Source organism: Salvelinus alpinus, chromosome 4 (assembly GCF_045679555.1).
Source record: "Salvelinus alpinus chromosome 4, SLU_Salpinus.1, whole genome shotgun sequence".
Classification (NCBI taxonomy): domain Eukaryota; kingdom Metazoa; phylum Chordata; class Actinopteri; order Salmoniformes; family Salmonidae; genus Salvelinus; species Salvelinus alpinus.
Window position 1 is genome coordinate 75,732,379 of NC_092089.1, and position 14,330 is coordinate 75,746,708.

General features: G+C 41.6%; 1 protein-coding gene across 4 annotated transcripts in view; it reads left to right on the forward strand.

The window, feature by feature from the left end:
* Nucleotides 1-5,005: 5,005 nt before the first annotated feature.
* LOC139574453 (teneurin-3) overlaps nt 5,006-14,330 on the forward strand; it is a 175,828-nt gene continuing 166,503 nt past the window's right edge. For all 4 annotated transcript variants that reach the window (XM_071399021.1, XM_071399022.1, XM_071399023.1 and 1 more), the window contains exon 1: nt 5,006-5,526. The gene's annotated coding sequence lies outside the window, so the exon portion shown is untranslated. The remainder of the gene's footprint in view (nt 5,527-14,330) is intronic.

Here is a 14,330-nt window from a genome sequence, read left to right on the forward strand (position 1 = left end):
ACCATCCACAATTGTCCCCAAAACCTTCATATGGGTGCTAATATTCAAGCAGTAACCCCAATAAAGTATCAAATGTGTCCGTATATGGTGTCATGAAGCAAAGGGGCTGCTTTCCCACAAGTAAGAAGTAGACACAACACACTGAATATGGTATGATGGTGTTGATACTCTTACAAACTTGTTTAAATTCCTGGTCATGCATAAAGTGTAATATTGAAAACAACAAGATAATTTGGCTTGAAATATTGTGACTTTAGATACTTCTGTTTAGTTATAATATTAAATTCTGTGTTTATAACAGCATTTGATAAGAATCCATTCTCTTCCATGTTAATGATTTGGATCAGGATGATGAAACCTTCATGTTAGCTTTACATAGAGCAGACTAAAGCAAAATAAGCAAAATAGCTAAGTTTGCTTTCGGCAGAAATATTTGATTCTCCTCCTCTCTTCCAGCTTCAGCATGGTAACTGTGCCCTACTGTAATGGCCTCCTGTTTGCCTGTCTGTCAGCAGAGAGAGAGGAAGTTGTATGAGTGGATTTAGATTGCATTTCCCCTCCCTTATTGTTATTTTTGGGGAGAATAACAGATTGCTCCTCCACTCAAAGGCAGAAGCAGAAATCACTCTGTGTGTAATGAATCCTTTAGTGTGCCCTCTGCTCGGCTCAAAATGGAATAAATGTGTCATTAGGGACGAGGGTATCATTACCTTGATGAATTACAGAAGGTATAACGATTATGGAAATAGTCATCGACTGATCATCCGTCTCAATTTATTTGTGCTCAGTGCCACTGTGGCCCCGGACTAAAATGGTATCATGTCATGAGTGTACAGCATGTTGACGATGCTGGCCGTGCCCTTACAGCAGTGGGGCTCTTTAGCTCTGGTGTACGTCATCCATCCACTGCTCAACAATGGAGTGGACTGGGTAAATGCTAATTGGTCAATTGACTGGTCTGCATGGCAATTGGCCAAGGGAAGTGCCTCGATCATGCCCTTGGGACACGTACCATGAGTACAATTGCTTCAATATGATTTTATAAGACAATTTTCAGGCTATTTCCATATGTGACCCTTTTATGTGTATGCAAATCTGCACAAAATATATTTAGCCTTCACAATGTTTGTCTGCCAATAAGGGAGCTTGTTCGCCCTGTGTGTGCATATATTTGTGTTTTATCTTAATACACAGACAACAAAATGATCAAGACATTTAGGCCGTCATTGTATCGAATCCCCATGTTGCGAATACATTGTAATATGATTCATTTGCACCACACTATGTCATCTATAATTTGCACCACACTATGGTCAATTTGGTAAGCCTGTGAGACAATAAATCACAGTTATGTCAAGCGTGCTCATTAGACTTAAATTTATGAAAATTGCATGGGATATGAAGATTTGCAAAGGTCCAGACTCAGTGAATGCTGTGTGATAGAGTCTCTCTGGAGAGTTTCTAATCGCTGCTGCAGGAATATGGGATAATGGAGAACATATCTCTTCATTAAATGTGGGTAGGAGGAGTACAGTACAGAAAATTGCAGTACGGTTCATTCAGGCAATGATATACGGGTCTCTGTTTTGTTGCCCCTGCACTTTCAGCACACAGTACTGTATCTCATGCATGTGTAAAAAACAAGTTCCATGTCTTAGTAGAACAAAGGTTTATTACTGAATCACTGTAATCGGCGGAATAATGTTTTTTTGTAAATGCTGCATTCCAACTACTTTGCATTATCTTGAGAAAAGCAGTACAACAGCTACATTAGGTTGTGGTGTGGACTCTGATCTTTTTCAATTTACTGTTATGCACACTCCATGCCTTTGTCATAAATCAATGTTTTTTCTTTCCAAAAAACATGTAAACATTCAAAATGATTTTCAATAATCTTTCTAGCTGAGTTAATGTCAAAACTCGCTAGTCACCCATGTTTCAAACACAGCGATTGTATTGTAAGCTTACATGAAGCTGTGCCATTTCTTTCAAGTGACATCTTTCAATTGACACTTCTTTCAAAGTCTTATTTTGTTCAACAATGAGCCATTTAAAGTCACATTTACTGTACTTAAATGATACTACCATGATTGATGATGATGTCGCAGTCTAAAACATTTCTCCTCCTAAGTAACTTTGATTGTACATCCTTTATGGGAGAATGGTCAGTGATTGGTCCATACAAATGTGACAGTCAAAGGCAAGCTTACAAGCCATCGATCATTTGGGCGGCAGGTAGCCTAGTGGTTATAGTGTTGGGCCAGTAACCGAAAGGTTGGTGGATCGAATCCCTGAGCTGACAAGGTAAAGATCTGTCGTTCTGCCCCTGAACAAGGCAGTTAACCCACTGTTCCTAGGCCGTCATGGTAAATAAGAATTTGTTCTTAACTGACTTGCCAAGTAAAATAAAGGTAAAATAATAGAAAAATTCAAGCAGCTGAAAGTAACTTATTTCTGAAGTCAGGTAGTCTTTATGGTGGTTGTTTTTCAAAGTAATTTTACCTAGACTTTTCAATTTAGAATATACCTATTGCATTTGTTTCATATTTTATTTCCTTTCCACCTCCGCAATTAACTATGTAATTGCTTATTTATCTGCAAAGTGAAAACATGAACTATTCCTTGTCATTTCATGTTTTTTTGGCAAGTCTGACTCAAATGGTTAAATCCCCAACATCTTTCAAACTATTGTAGGTTCTAACAGTGGCGCAATACATTTAATATCAGTGACGTAACATTGTGGGGCTTTTACCTCAGGCAACATTCGAATCCCTTCCGTATAACCAAAGTTGAAAGCTTTGTTGTCCCTTTTGAAGGGATTCATTTCCATTATACAGCTCCATTTAGTTGTTGAGAACAATACTGTATCAACAAAAGGATACCTCCTCTACACTATGTGGCTAACACACTGTACATACAGTAGAGCTTAATAACCATTGATACTCTTTAATGCTATGTACCTATTCATGTAACTGACAAAACAGGCCATTTTTTCTGAACATACTGATAGCCTCACGGTGTCTGATTCCACAGTGGCAGATTCCCACATAGAGGCTGGAAACGGAATGAGTCAAGTAGCATCACTGTCCTTATGGCTTGACCCATATGTTTCCTCTGGTGAGTCAGTGCATCTGTATCCCACATGGAGCCCTTGCGTCCTTAATGTATGTATGCTATGCTCCTAGGCCTCAGTGCTGAAGTTTCTAGTTCTTATTGTATATGCATATGAATGCTGGGGCAGCTGCAGAAGTAACAGCAGCAGAGAAAAGTAAGATGGTATTATTTCCAAATGTAATACACAGAGGGCAGAGTTGGCATTTTTGGGACTATTTCATAGGTTCAACGCTGGGCAAGCTACAATAATAAATAACCCATTATGATTCAAATATTCTCATTTTAGCCGATGATATGTCATGTTCCTGTCAGTATCACAACACTGTGTATGTACTGTATGTTGATAAGAATGTTATTATCTCCAATAGAGGGCATAGTAGACTGTATAGACATGTTAGTGCTTTTGTGGGTGGTAGAGGAACCCAATCCCTCCAGTAGTTCTTAGTTTACAAGGCTTTGAAAATGCATTAGAACATATAACACTGAAATGGGAGAAGGTGAGAAGTTTTATTTACTGTAGCTGTGATCTGAATGGAGCATGGAGGTGAAACTGAAACATGCCTTTTGCGCAAAATAACTGTAAAAACAAATGAGATGTTCGAGTGCTATATGCAATGTGGATACCAGGTAAAGCTGTGTCTGAGTGAAAAATAGTGGGTACTATCATATCACTGAAGTGGTTTGGATTGCCACACCAGGGTCAGACAATAGCAAAAGTGTTAATGATTAAAAGGGATGTTTTTGTCTCTTCAAGGACTGACTTTCAGAGTTGACAGTTTGCTCTTTTAGCTCTTCACCTCAATGACAAAACTTTGAGGTCCTTCATCTTTTTGTTCAACTGTTGTACTATCCAACACTTTCTTTTTAAAACTAAACTTGGAACATTTTGCAGAAGAGACATATTTGTGCGTTGGAGCCTGTGAGATAGGGGACATTTGTTTTTTACAAAAATGTATCTACTATTTCTTTTTTACTCTGGCATGCCCTTGAGCAAATATTCAAAGGCAGTTTTAGATAGATTTCTGGGCACTTGCCATTCATGCAGATAATGCCATTTGATGAAGGCAACGTTTTGATGTGTCGGGATGATAATGGCGAACCCGAGGTTGGCCTCGTTGGGTAGAGAGAAGCTGTTTTCTGTGATAACTTCATTGCTGCATGTGGTCGAACGTGGGGGAAATTAGAGGAAGGGGGATTAAAAAAACTACCCAGTCAGAGTAGCATTGTTAGTCCCCCTACTGTGCACTGGACCTGCCACAGCTATGGTTTACGTTTCTGATGTGCCAAGGTATTGCAGGACCCCTCTTGTCTTGGAACCTGGCAGAGCCCTTGCCTCAAGAGTTTTTAGGTGAGATTAGTCAATGCTTTTGTAATTAATTAAACTGCTTTCCCCCCTGTTGATCCTTTAAATGCTAACATTTGAATACCATCAGATTGAGTTAAAAAGTTTTTTATTAATCTTTCTGATTCAAGTAAATTCAAAGCAATAAGCCAAATGTTACATGAGTAAAGAGGAAGGCATGGGTTGTAATCTCAAAGATCTAGAAAGTTTATACACTTTTCACGCACGCTCGCGCGCACACACACACACACACAGTTATTCTAAGTAGGCTGGCCTATATATTTAGAGCTGTGACTAGTGTGATGAGTAATAACTCCATCCATAAATAAAGCATTTGTACTGCACAATGTATAGGCTACCTATCATTGTATTTTGAAGTGATGGTAGCCTACCGTTTTCACTTGTTACAAAAATAAATTGAGATGTAAATTAATACCTACCTTAGGCTTCTCCCATTACTCAAATGCTTTATGCAATTTGTCATGAGCGGTGGCATGTGACACACAAGGGACAGTTTGCAAGGATATCAGAAGCACCCATACAGAAGAGTGGAGCGCACTCAGCCCAGTGGAGGCTGATGGACTCGCTGCGCATTTCCCCTGCTAACAAGTGTATACAGGACAAAACACCAGCATTATGTAATTGGAGAGCGTCGTCTGCACTACTAAAAAGCCTCAATATTAATAAGACGTCCGCATTTACATGACGACCAAAAAGAGGCAGTCTGAATTGCTGCAGGCAAGGGAATTGATAGCTTACCCCTGAGCGGACTAAGATAATTGTAAGAAATCTTGGCAGTATGTGTTCTGATACGTACTGAAATCTTGACATTCAGCACCGCACACCTTCAAACTGCATGACATCGTTGTCTCATGGTCTGTTATTAAGGAATTTGCAACAACGAAGACTGCTTGGCACACATTTTATTTTCAAGGATATTGAGGGTGTGAGTGCGTGAAATTTCACTCACCATCATCACGGACGGACAACGCGGTGTGCAAGTTTGGATGTCTCTTGTGGAAGTTGTTCTGCGGCTCCGGACAACGGGACTGTTCAGTTAGTTCCACCAGGTAAGGAAGGGAAAAAACGATTACCTTTGGTGCTGACACATACATGTTTAATTGTCACAGAAATTCTACTATTTTCAATATTCAAATCGATGATTTTATCCACAAACATGGACAAATAATAGCCTAAATAACGTCAGATGTGGTGATCTATGGGCTACAGGTTCATGGCAGTAAATTAGGCCTACTGTTTCTTCAGAACAGATGCGTTTTTTATATATACTTGATCGCATAAGGCATGGATAAAAAAAAAGGAAAAGTCCATTCAAGTACTTGCTTTAGCAGTGTGGCATACAAATTCGTCCAGTAAAGCATTACTCTAGTTCAGACAAGCAGCTCCACCACTCAGTAAATCGGTATTGGGTTATTATTAACCTATCCATCATCATTCCTATAGGTCGAAGTAAAACGACTGTTCTATGTCCCCTAGATAGTTTGTTCATTCTTGAGTTGATCTGTTCATGGGTCTTACTGTCTGTCTAGATCAGGGATGGGCAACTTTGATGGGGTGGGAGCCACAAAAAATCTGAACTCATCATTAGTGGCCGCTGTGGCTCACGGGTCTGCATACCCACATCCATAACCACACATGCAGTCAACTGATTTGTGCAATCAATCTATTTGTGCAGTTAAACTACTTACTTCTTAACTAAATACAAAATACCAGTAGCCAGGGCCGGTCCTAGCCTTTTGGGGGCCCTAAGTGAGATTTGAATGCCCCCCCACCTCGTGATCATGCAAAGATATACATTTTACACATTTTGCCATGGGGGCATAGAGAAAATTGTGACATTTTATGACAATTTTCATGCAATTCTATTAATTTTGCCATGGGGCAGAGATTTTGTTTGCAGTTTTGTTTGCAATTTCCTGCAATTCAACATATTTTGCCATGACTTATGCCATGTTAATATGATATTTGAGTGCGATAGCTACCTAGCTACTAAATTAGCAAGTTAAATGCACAACGGCAGCATTTAGCATATTTTAAAAAGTTAACTTAATAGTTATAAGATATCTAGCCGGCAAACATTTAGTTGAGAATTCTATACTGTAACTGGATCACCTGGTGCGTGCTGCACAACAGTGAGTAACTCACAAGGCTCCCATCGTTGTGTGCTTGTAAACAGACACCACTTGACTGGGGACTATCGGTAAGCTTCATAATGGAAAATGATGTGACAGGTGAAATGAAGAATGCGATCTTCTTTATCTCCTAACATATTGCACTAATTATAGTTTCAACGGTATTGACAGTATTGAAAAACCATCCCATGGCTTTTTCCAAATACCTCGGTATACGGTATATACGGTATACCGCCCAAGCCTAATTTCTAAAATGCACCTTGTGTATTCTACTACTCTACCTCTCAACAGTAAACGCAACATGCAACAATTTCAAAGATTTTTATGAGTTACAGTTCTTTGCATAGAGTTGATCAGGATGTTGATTGTGGCCTGTGGAATGTTGTCCCACTCCTTCAATAGCTGTGCAAAGTTGCTGGATATTTGCAGGAACTGGAGCACCCTGTTGTACACGTTGATCCAGAGCATCCCAAACGTGCTCAAAGGGTGACATGTCTGGATGAGTATGCAGGCCATGGAAGAACTGGGACATTTTCAGCTTCTAGGAATTGTGTACAGATCCTTGCGACGTGGGGCCATACTTTATCATTTTGAAACATGAGGTGATGGCGGCGGATGAATGGCACGATAATGGGCCTCAATCTCGTCACGGTATTTCTGTGCATTCAAATTGCCATCGATAAAATGCAATTGTGTTTGTTGTCCATAGCTTATGCCTGCCCATACCATAACCCCACCGCCACCATGGGGCACTCTGTTCACAATGTTGACATCAGCAAACCGCTCGCCCACGCGACGCATGCAAGCTGTCTGCCATCTGCCCGGTAAAGTTGAAACTGGGATTCAGCAATGAAGAGAACACTTCTCCAGCATGCCAGTGGCCATCGAAGGCGAGCATTTGCCCACTGAAGTCGGTTACGCCGCCAAACTGCAATCAGGTGAAGACCCTGGTGAGCAAGACGAGCAAGCAGATGTGCTTCCCTGAGACGGTTTCTGACAGTTTGTGCAGAAATTCTTTGGTTGTGCAAACCAACAGTTTCATCAGCTGTCTGAGTGGCTGGTCTCAGACAATCACACAGGTGAAGAAGTCGGATGTGGAGGTTCTGGACTGGCGTGGTTACACGTGATATGCGGTTGTGAGGCTGGTTGAATGTACCTTCAAACTGTCCCTTGTGTGTCACATGAGCGGTGGCATGTGACACACAAGGGACGGTTTGCAAGGATATCAGAAGCACCCATATAGAAGAGTGGAGCGCACTCAGCCCAGTGGAGGCTGAGGGACTTGCTGCGCATTTCCCCTGCTAACAAGTGTATACAGGACAAAACACCAGCATTATGTAATTGGAGCACGTTGTTGTACACGTTGATCCAAAGCATCCCAAACGTGGCTTATGGTAGAGAAATGAACATTCAATTCTCTGGCAACAGCTCTGGTGAACATTCCTGCAGTCAGCATGCCAATTTCATGCTCACTCAACTTGAAACATCTGTGGCATTGTATTGTGTGACAAAACTGCACATTTTAGAGTGGCCTTTTATCCCTAGCACAAGGTGCATCTGTGTAATGATCATGCTGTTTAATCAGCTTCTTGTGCCACACCTGTCAGGTGGATGGATCATCTTGGCAAAGGGGAAATTCTCACTAACAGGTATGTAAACACATTTGTGCACAAAATTTGAGCGAAATAAGATTTTTGTTCACATGCAACATTTCTGGGATTTTTTTTTTCAGCTCATTAAACATGGGACCAACACTTTACATGTTGTGTTTATATTTTTGTTCCGTGTGTGTATATATATATATACTGAATGTACCAAAAATTAAGAACACCTGCTCTTTCCATGACATAGAATGACTAGGTGAATACAGATGAAAGCTATGATCCCTTATTGATGTCACTTGTTAAATCAACTTCAAACAGTGTAGATGAAGGGGAGGAGACGGGTTAAAGAAGGATTTTTAAGCCTGGAGACAATTGAGACATGGATTGTGTATGTGTGCCATTCAGAGAGTGAATGGGCAAGACTGAAGATTTAAGTAGTTTTGAACGGTGTATGGTAGTAGGTCCCAGGTGCACCGGTTTGTGTCAAGAACTGCAATGCTGCTAGGATTTTCACACTCAACAGTTTACCGTGTGTTTCAAGAATGGTCCACCACCCAATGGACATCCAGACAACTTGACACAAATGTGGGAAGCATTGGAGTCATCATGGGCCAGCATCCATGTGGAATGCTTTCGACACCTTGTATAGTCCATGCCCTGGCGAATTGACGCTGTTCTGAGGGCGAAAGGGTGGGGTGAAACTCAATATTAGGAAGGTGTTCTTAATGTTTTGTACACTCAGTGTGAATGTTTTTGGAAATTTACCCATGGGCTGGCAGTTGCCCATCCCTCGGCCTAGATACATAAATACATGATAGTGAATGACGGCTGGGCCTATTATCCTTTGCCTCTCACAGTAGGCATTAAGTCAATTCTGCATAGGGAAATATTTGTATTGGGATAATGTGATGTTTGGTACTTGTGTGTACTTTGTTATTTGTGACCTGGCAATACCCCTGATTGCATGTATATATAATATTGCATAATGTATAGGCTAATTCATAAGGCATTATAAATGTCTCATATTGCATTATGAAGAGGTTATGCACAGGAATTGTTACCAACATCCCATATGCCTGTTATGGACATATGAACTAATAACAGCCATCAGAAATAATGCCACAGGAGATGTTGCTTGGGGTTGGGACTGCAGTTCATTAAGTCCCCAGTTCATTACACCTTATTACAGCCATTACTTAGCCTACCTATAATTCACCTGATTCCCCCAGTCATGACGGAGAATAATTGATTTCATTTCAGTGTTTTTCTCACTTTGGAGCTGATAGCGCAGGCGGTCACTGAGACCTGGTCCACCTAAATTAAATCAGACAACTTGTAATATATTGCTTTACCACATTCACAATCAGACTTTCAGATAAGCTTTATTGTGATAAAGGAATATATAGGAGTTTCTGGCTTTATACTGAGCAATTTAACACAAATGGTACATCAACTGAACAATGTTTTGCCTATTTTTTGACACTTGTCCACACAAAAGCACATGAAATATATTGTGGTTTGCAAAATATGATGGGCTGGAAGTAGTTTAATTTAATTTATTTCATAGGCCTACAATGTAAATAAGATTTGTATTTCAATCACACATGTCAGTTGCCTCATTTAGGATGGTGTTAACATTTTTTTTTTTTAAGACTGTCCAGAGGGGTGGTGCTGGGTGGGACATCTCCCTCCCTCCTGTTATCTTGCTCATTACATTTATATTGTTACTTCCTGTGGACGCTCAATAGTTGATCATATGAAATGTTATATTAGATATGGCAAATAGCATGGCTGAGGCATATGTTTCAACACATCAGAGTAAACATGTGAAGGTTAATGCAGCTTGTCAAACTGTGCACAGATCCCTGGTCCTAGCAGATAGTTTTTATGGCATCATTTGCTTTGCATAATTGCTGGCCTCAATCTTCTACTGTTAACACACAGCCTGCTACTGTTAACACACAGCCTGCTACTGTTAGCAAACAGCCTGCTACTGTTAACACACAGCCTGCTACTGTTAGCACACAGCCTGCTACTGTTAACGCACAGCCTGCTACTGTTAACGCACAGCCTGCTACTGTTAACGCACAGCCTGCTACTGTTAACGCACAGCCTGCTACTGTTAACGCACAGCCTGCTACTGTTAACGCACAGCCTGCTACTGTTAACGCACAGCCTGCTACTGTTAACGCACAGCCTGCTACTGTTAACGCACAGCCTGCTACTGTTAACACACAGCCTGCTACTGTTAACACACAGCCTGCTACTGTTAGCACACAGCCTGCTACTGTTAACACACAGCCTGCTACTGTTAACGCACAGCCTGCTACTGTTAACGCACAGCCTGCTACTGTTAACACACAGCCTGCTACTGTTAACGCACAGCCTGCTACTGTTAACGCACAGCCTGCTACTGTTAACGCACAGCCTGCTACTGTTAGCACACAGCCTGCTACTGTTAGCACACAGCCTGCTACTGTTAACGCACAGCCTGCTACTGTTAACGCACAGCCTGCTACTGTTAACGCACAGCCTGCAACTATTAACACACAGCCTGCTACTGTTAACACAGAGCCTGCTACTGTTAACGCACAGCCTGCTACTGTTAGCACACAGCCTGCTACTGTTAACGCACAGCCTGCTACTGTTAACGCACAGCCTGCTACTGTTAACGCACAGCCTGCTACTGTTAACACACAGCCTGCTACTGTTAACGCACAGCCTGCTACTGTTAACACACAGCCTGCTACTGTTAACGCACAGCCTGCTACTGTTGACACACAGCCTGCAACTGTTGACATACAGCCTGCTACTGTTAACGCACAGCCTGCTACTGTTAACGCACAGCCTGCTACTGTTAACACACAGCCTGCTACTGTTAACGCACAGCCTGCTACTGTTAACGCACAGCCTGCTACTGTTAACGCACAGCCTGCTACTGTTAACACACAGCCTGCTACTGTTAACGCACAGCCTGCTACTGTTAACGCACAGCCTGCTACTGTTAACGCACAGCCTGCTACTGTTAACGTACAGCCTGCTACTGTTAACACACAGCCTGCTACTGTTAACACACAGCCTGCTACTGTTAACACAGAGCCTGCTACTGTTAACACAGAGCCTGCTACTGTTAACACACATCATGCTACTGTTAACACACATCCTGCTACTGTTAACACACAGCCTGCTACTGTTAACGCACAGCCTGCTACTGTTAACACACAGCCTGCTACTGTTAACGTACAGCCTGCTACTGTTAACACACAGCCTGCTACTGTTAACACACCGCCTGCTACTGTTAACACACATCCTGCTACTGTTAACGCACATCCTGCTACTGTTAACGCACAGCCTGCTACTGTTAACGCACAGCCTGCTACTGTTAACACACAGCCTGCTACTGTTAACGTACAGCCTGCTACTGTTAACACACAGCCTGCTACTGTTAACACACAGCCTGCTACTGTTAACGTACAGCCTGCTACTGTTAACACACAGCCTGCTACTGTTAACACACAGCCTGCTACTGTTAACGTACAGCCTGCTACTGTTAACACACAGCCTGCTACTGTTAACACACAGCCTGCTACTGTTAACACACAGCCTGCTACTGTTAACGTACAGCCTGCTACTGTTAACACACAGCCTGCTACTGTTAACACACAGCCTGCTACTGTTAACGTACAGCCTGCTACTGTTAACACACAGCCTGCTACTGTTAACGTACAGCCTGCTACTGTTAACACACAGCCTGCTACTGTTAACACACAGCCTGCTACTGTTAACACACAGCCTGCTACTGTTAACACACAGCCTGCTACTGTTAACACACAGCCTGCTACTGTTAACGTACAGCCTGCTACTGTTAACACACAGCCTGCTACTGTTAACACACAGCCTGCTACTGTTAACACACAGCCTGCTACTGTTAACACACAGCCTGCTACTGTTAACACACAGCCTGCTACTGTTAACGCACAGCCTGCTACTGTTAACACACAGCCTGCTACTGTTAACACACAGCCTGCTACTGTTAACACACAGCCTGCTACTGTTAACACACAGCCTGCTACTGTTAACACACAGCCTGCTACTGTTAACACACAGCCTGCTACTGTTAACACACAGCCTGCTACTGTTAACACACAGCCTGCTATACTGCTGTTTGGCTGATCTGTTATCTCACCTGTTTTTTCTGAATTCTCACTGAATCCTCTTGCTGCTGTTTGAGTTTTTGGCTGTGAGACAGATTGATATTCTAGCTCTTACATGGTCCAATCGATAGAGTTTATAAATCAATATGGATGGAGTATATTTTATTGATTTTATATGACTGTAGACGAAAGCAAGGAATTGTGTCCTTACATTTATTCGAACTAGTGTAGGTTACATTTTGAAATAAATGAATGAATGAGACACTAGTAATGTTTTGTTGCAGCAGTGCCATGGGTGAAAGTTATACGGTACTACATTATTACATTTTAAGGTAGGTGAACAAGCTTTTGGATCTCAATCAGAATGACAATGAGTTTCTCTTTGAAATTGTCTTTAATAAACAGACTGATATATGTGGCGCATGATATGGTCTTTATAGATACATGTGAAAAGGTCCCAATGGATACATTTATCTCCCTGGAATTAATTTGGATAAGCACAATACAAGTTATACATAAAATGTATGCACACATGACTGTAAGTCACTTTGGATAAAAGCAATCCGCTTAATGACATATATTACTTTATTATTATATTACATAGTTTGACAGTGTGGCAGCAGAAACATGACGGTTGTACTCTGAAAGTCAACCAAATACTTTTTGGAGGATTGCATGCTCTTGAAATGTACTTATGATAGGGATATTTGATGACAGCCTGTGATGTATTGCCACCATGATTCTTAACTACGCAGTATGCTGTTCAAGAGACACATGTTAAGGGCAATTGGCTACATGTTTAGGGCAGTTGGCTACCAAAACTGTCCTGCAATTTGTTTTAACGCCTACTACTGTACGACTTTAGCTATTTTAAACCATAGCCACTATTGAAACACATAGCATCTGGACTTAGTATCCAAGTGACTTATTTGGCTAACTGAAATATGGACACTTCAGATGCTTTGGCTGTATGTATTCCTTTGGAATTGTGTAACATCTATGTGAGCCATACACACCTTGTACATTGGTTTCCAGCAACTCCTGCTCAGTATAGTTTTGGGGGGTACTTGTTTTTCACTAGCCAAACCCAGCAGGCGAAATGTGGCATTGGGCATCATAATGATGTTTTTCTGGTTGTAATCTGTTTCTTTTCAAGTGACGTCAGATAGCTTGTGTGATGACTAACCTTTTCTGAGACCTGAAGACTTGCCTAGGCTTTAGCTCAGCTGGAAAACACACTATTAAGGCACACAGACGACACAGGTTCAAACTCAGACTGTATATGTTTTAGACAAAGTACCAGCTATTGTTTTATCATGAGAGAAAATAAATTGTTCTCCAATACGCGGTTCCTTAAGTGCTTGATAAACTAAGCTGCGTGCATTGCAGCTTTGGTTTGTTTCTGCCTTTTATTTCTGGGCCGAAAGCCACCTGCGATTAGCCACATGGTGGCATCCTGCTGACCAGGCGCCAGGGGCCATACCCGACTCACTGGAGCCTGTCTCTGGAACCAACAGATTTACATTCATATTCCTGACTTGCAAGCATATGTCAGCTTTTAGCAAGAGGACCGTAGTAATAAGATTGATCAGGAGCGGGGCTGGCATCGTAACAAAGAACCTCAGGTATCTTTCGATCAACACTTAGTAGGGAGACTGGTCTGCGGTAACATTGATCTACCCAAATTCTCATCTTGTTGCCTGTGTAACTCGAACCCTTCTTTGTCACAGATATCCTCCTATCCATAAATGACGGCCTTCGATCACACTGTATCATCACGCAGTACGCACCGAAAATACAGTTTGAACACAGTGAGAACTTGGAAAGATGCTTTAGTTCTCGTGATATCCATGTGTCGTTTAATGCTACAGGATTTCAATAAAAAAATGTGTGAAGAAACAACCCACTCTAGAGTGTGGAATTAGAGTACAAAGCTTGAAAATCTCAGAACGATCTCTTTGAT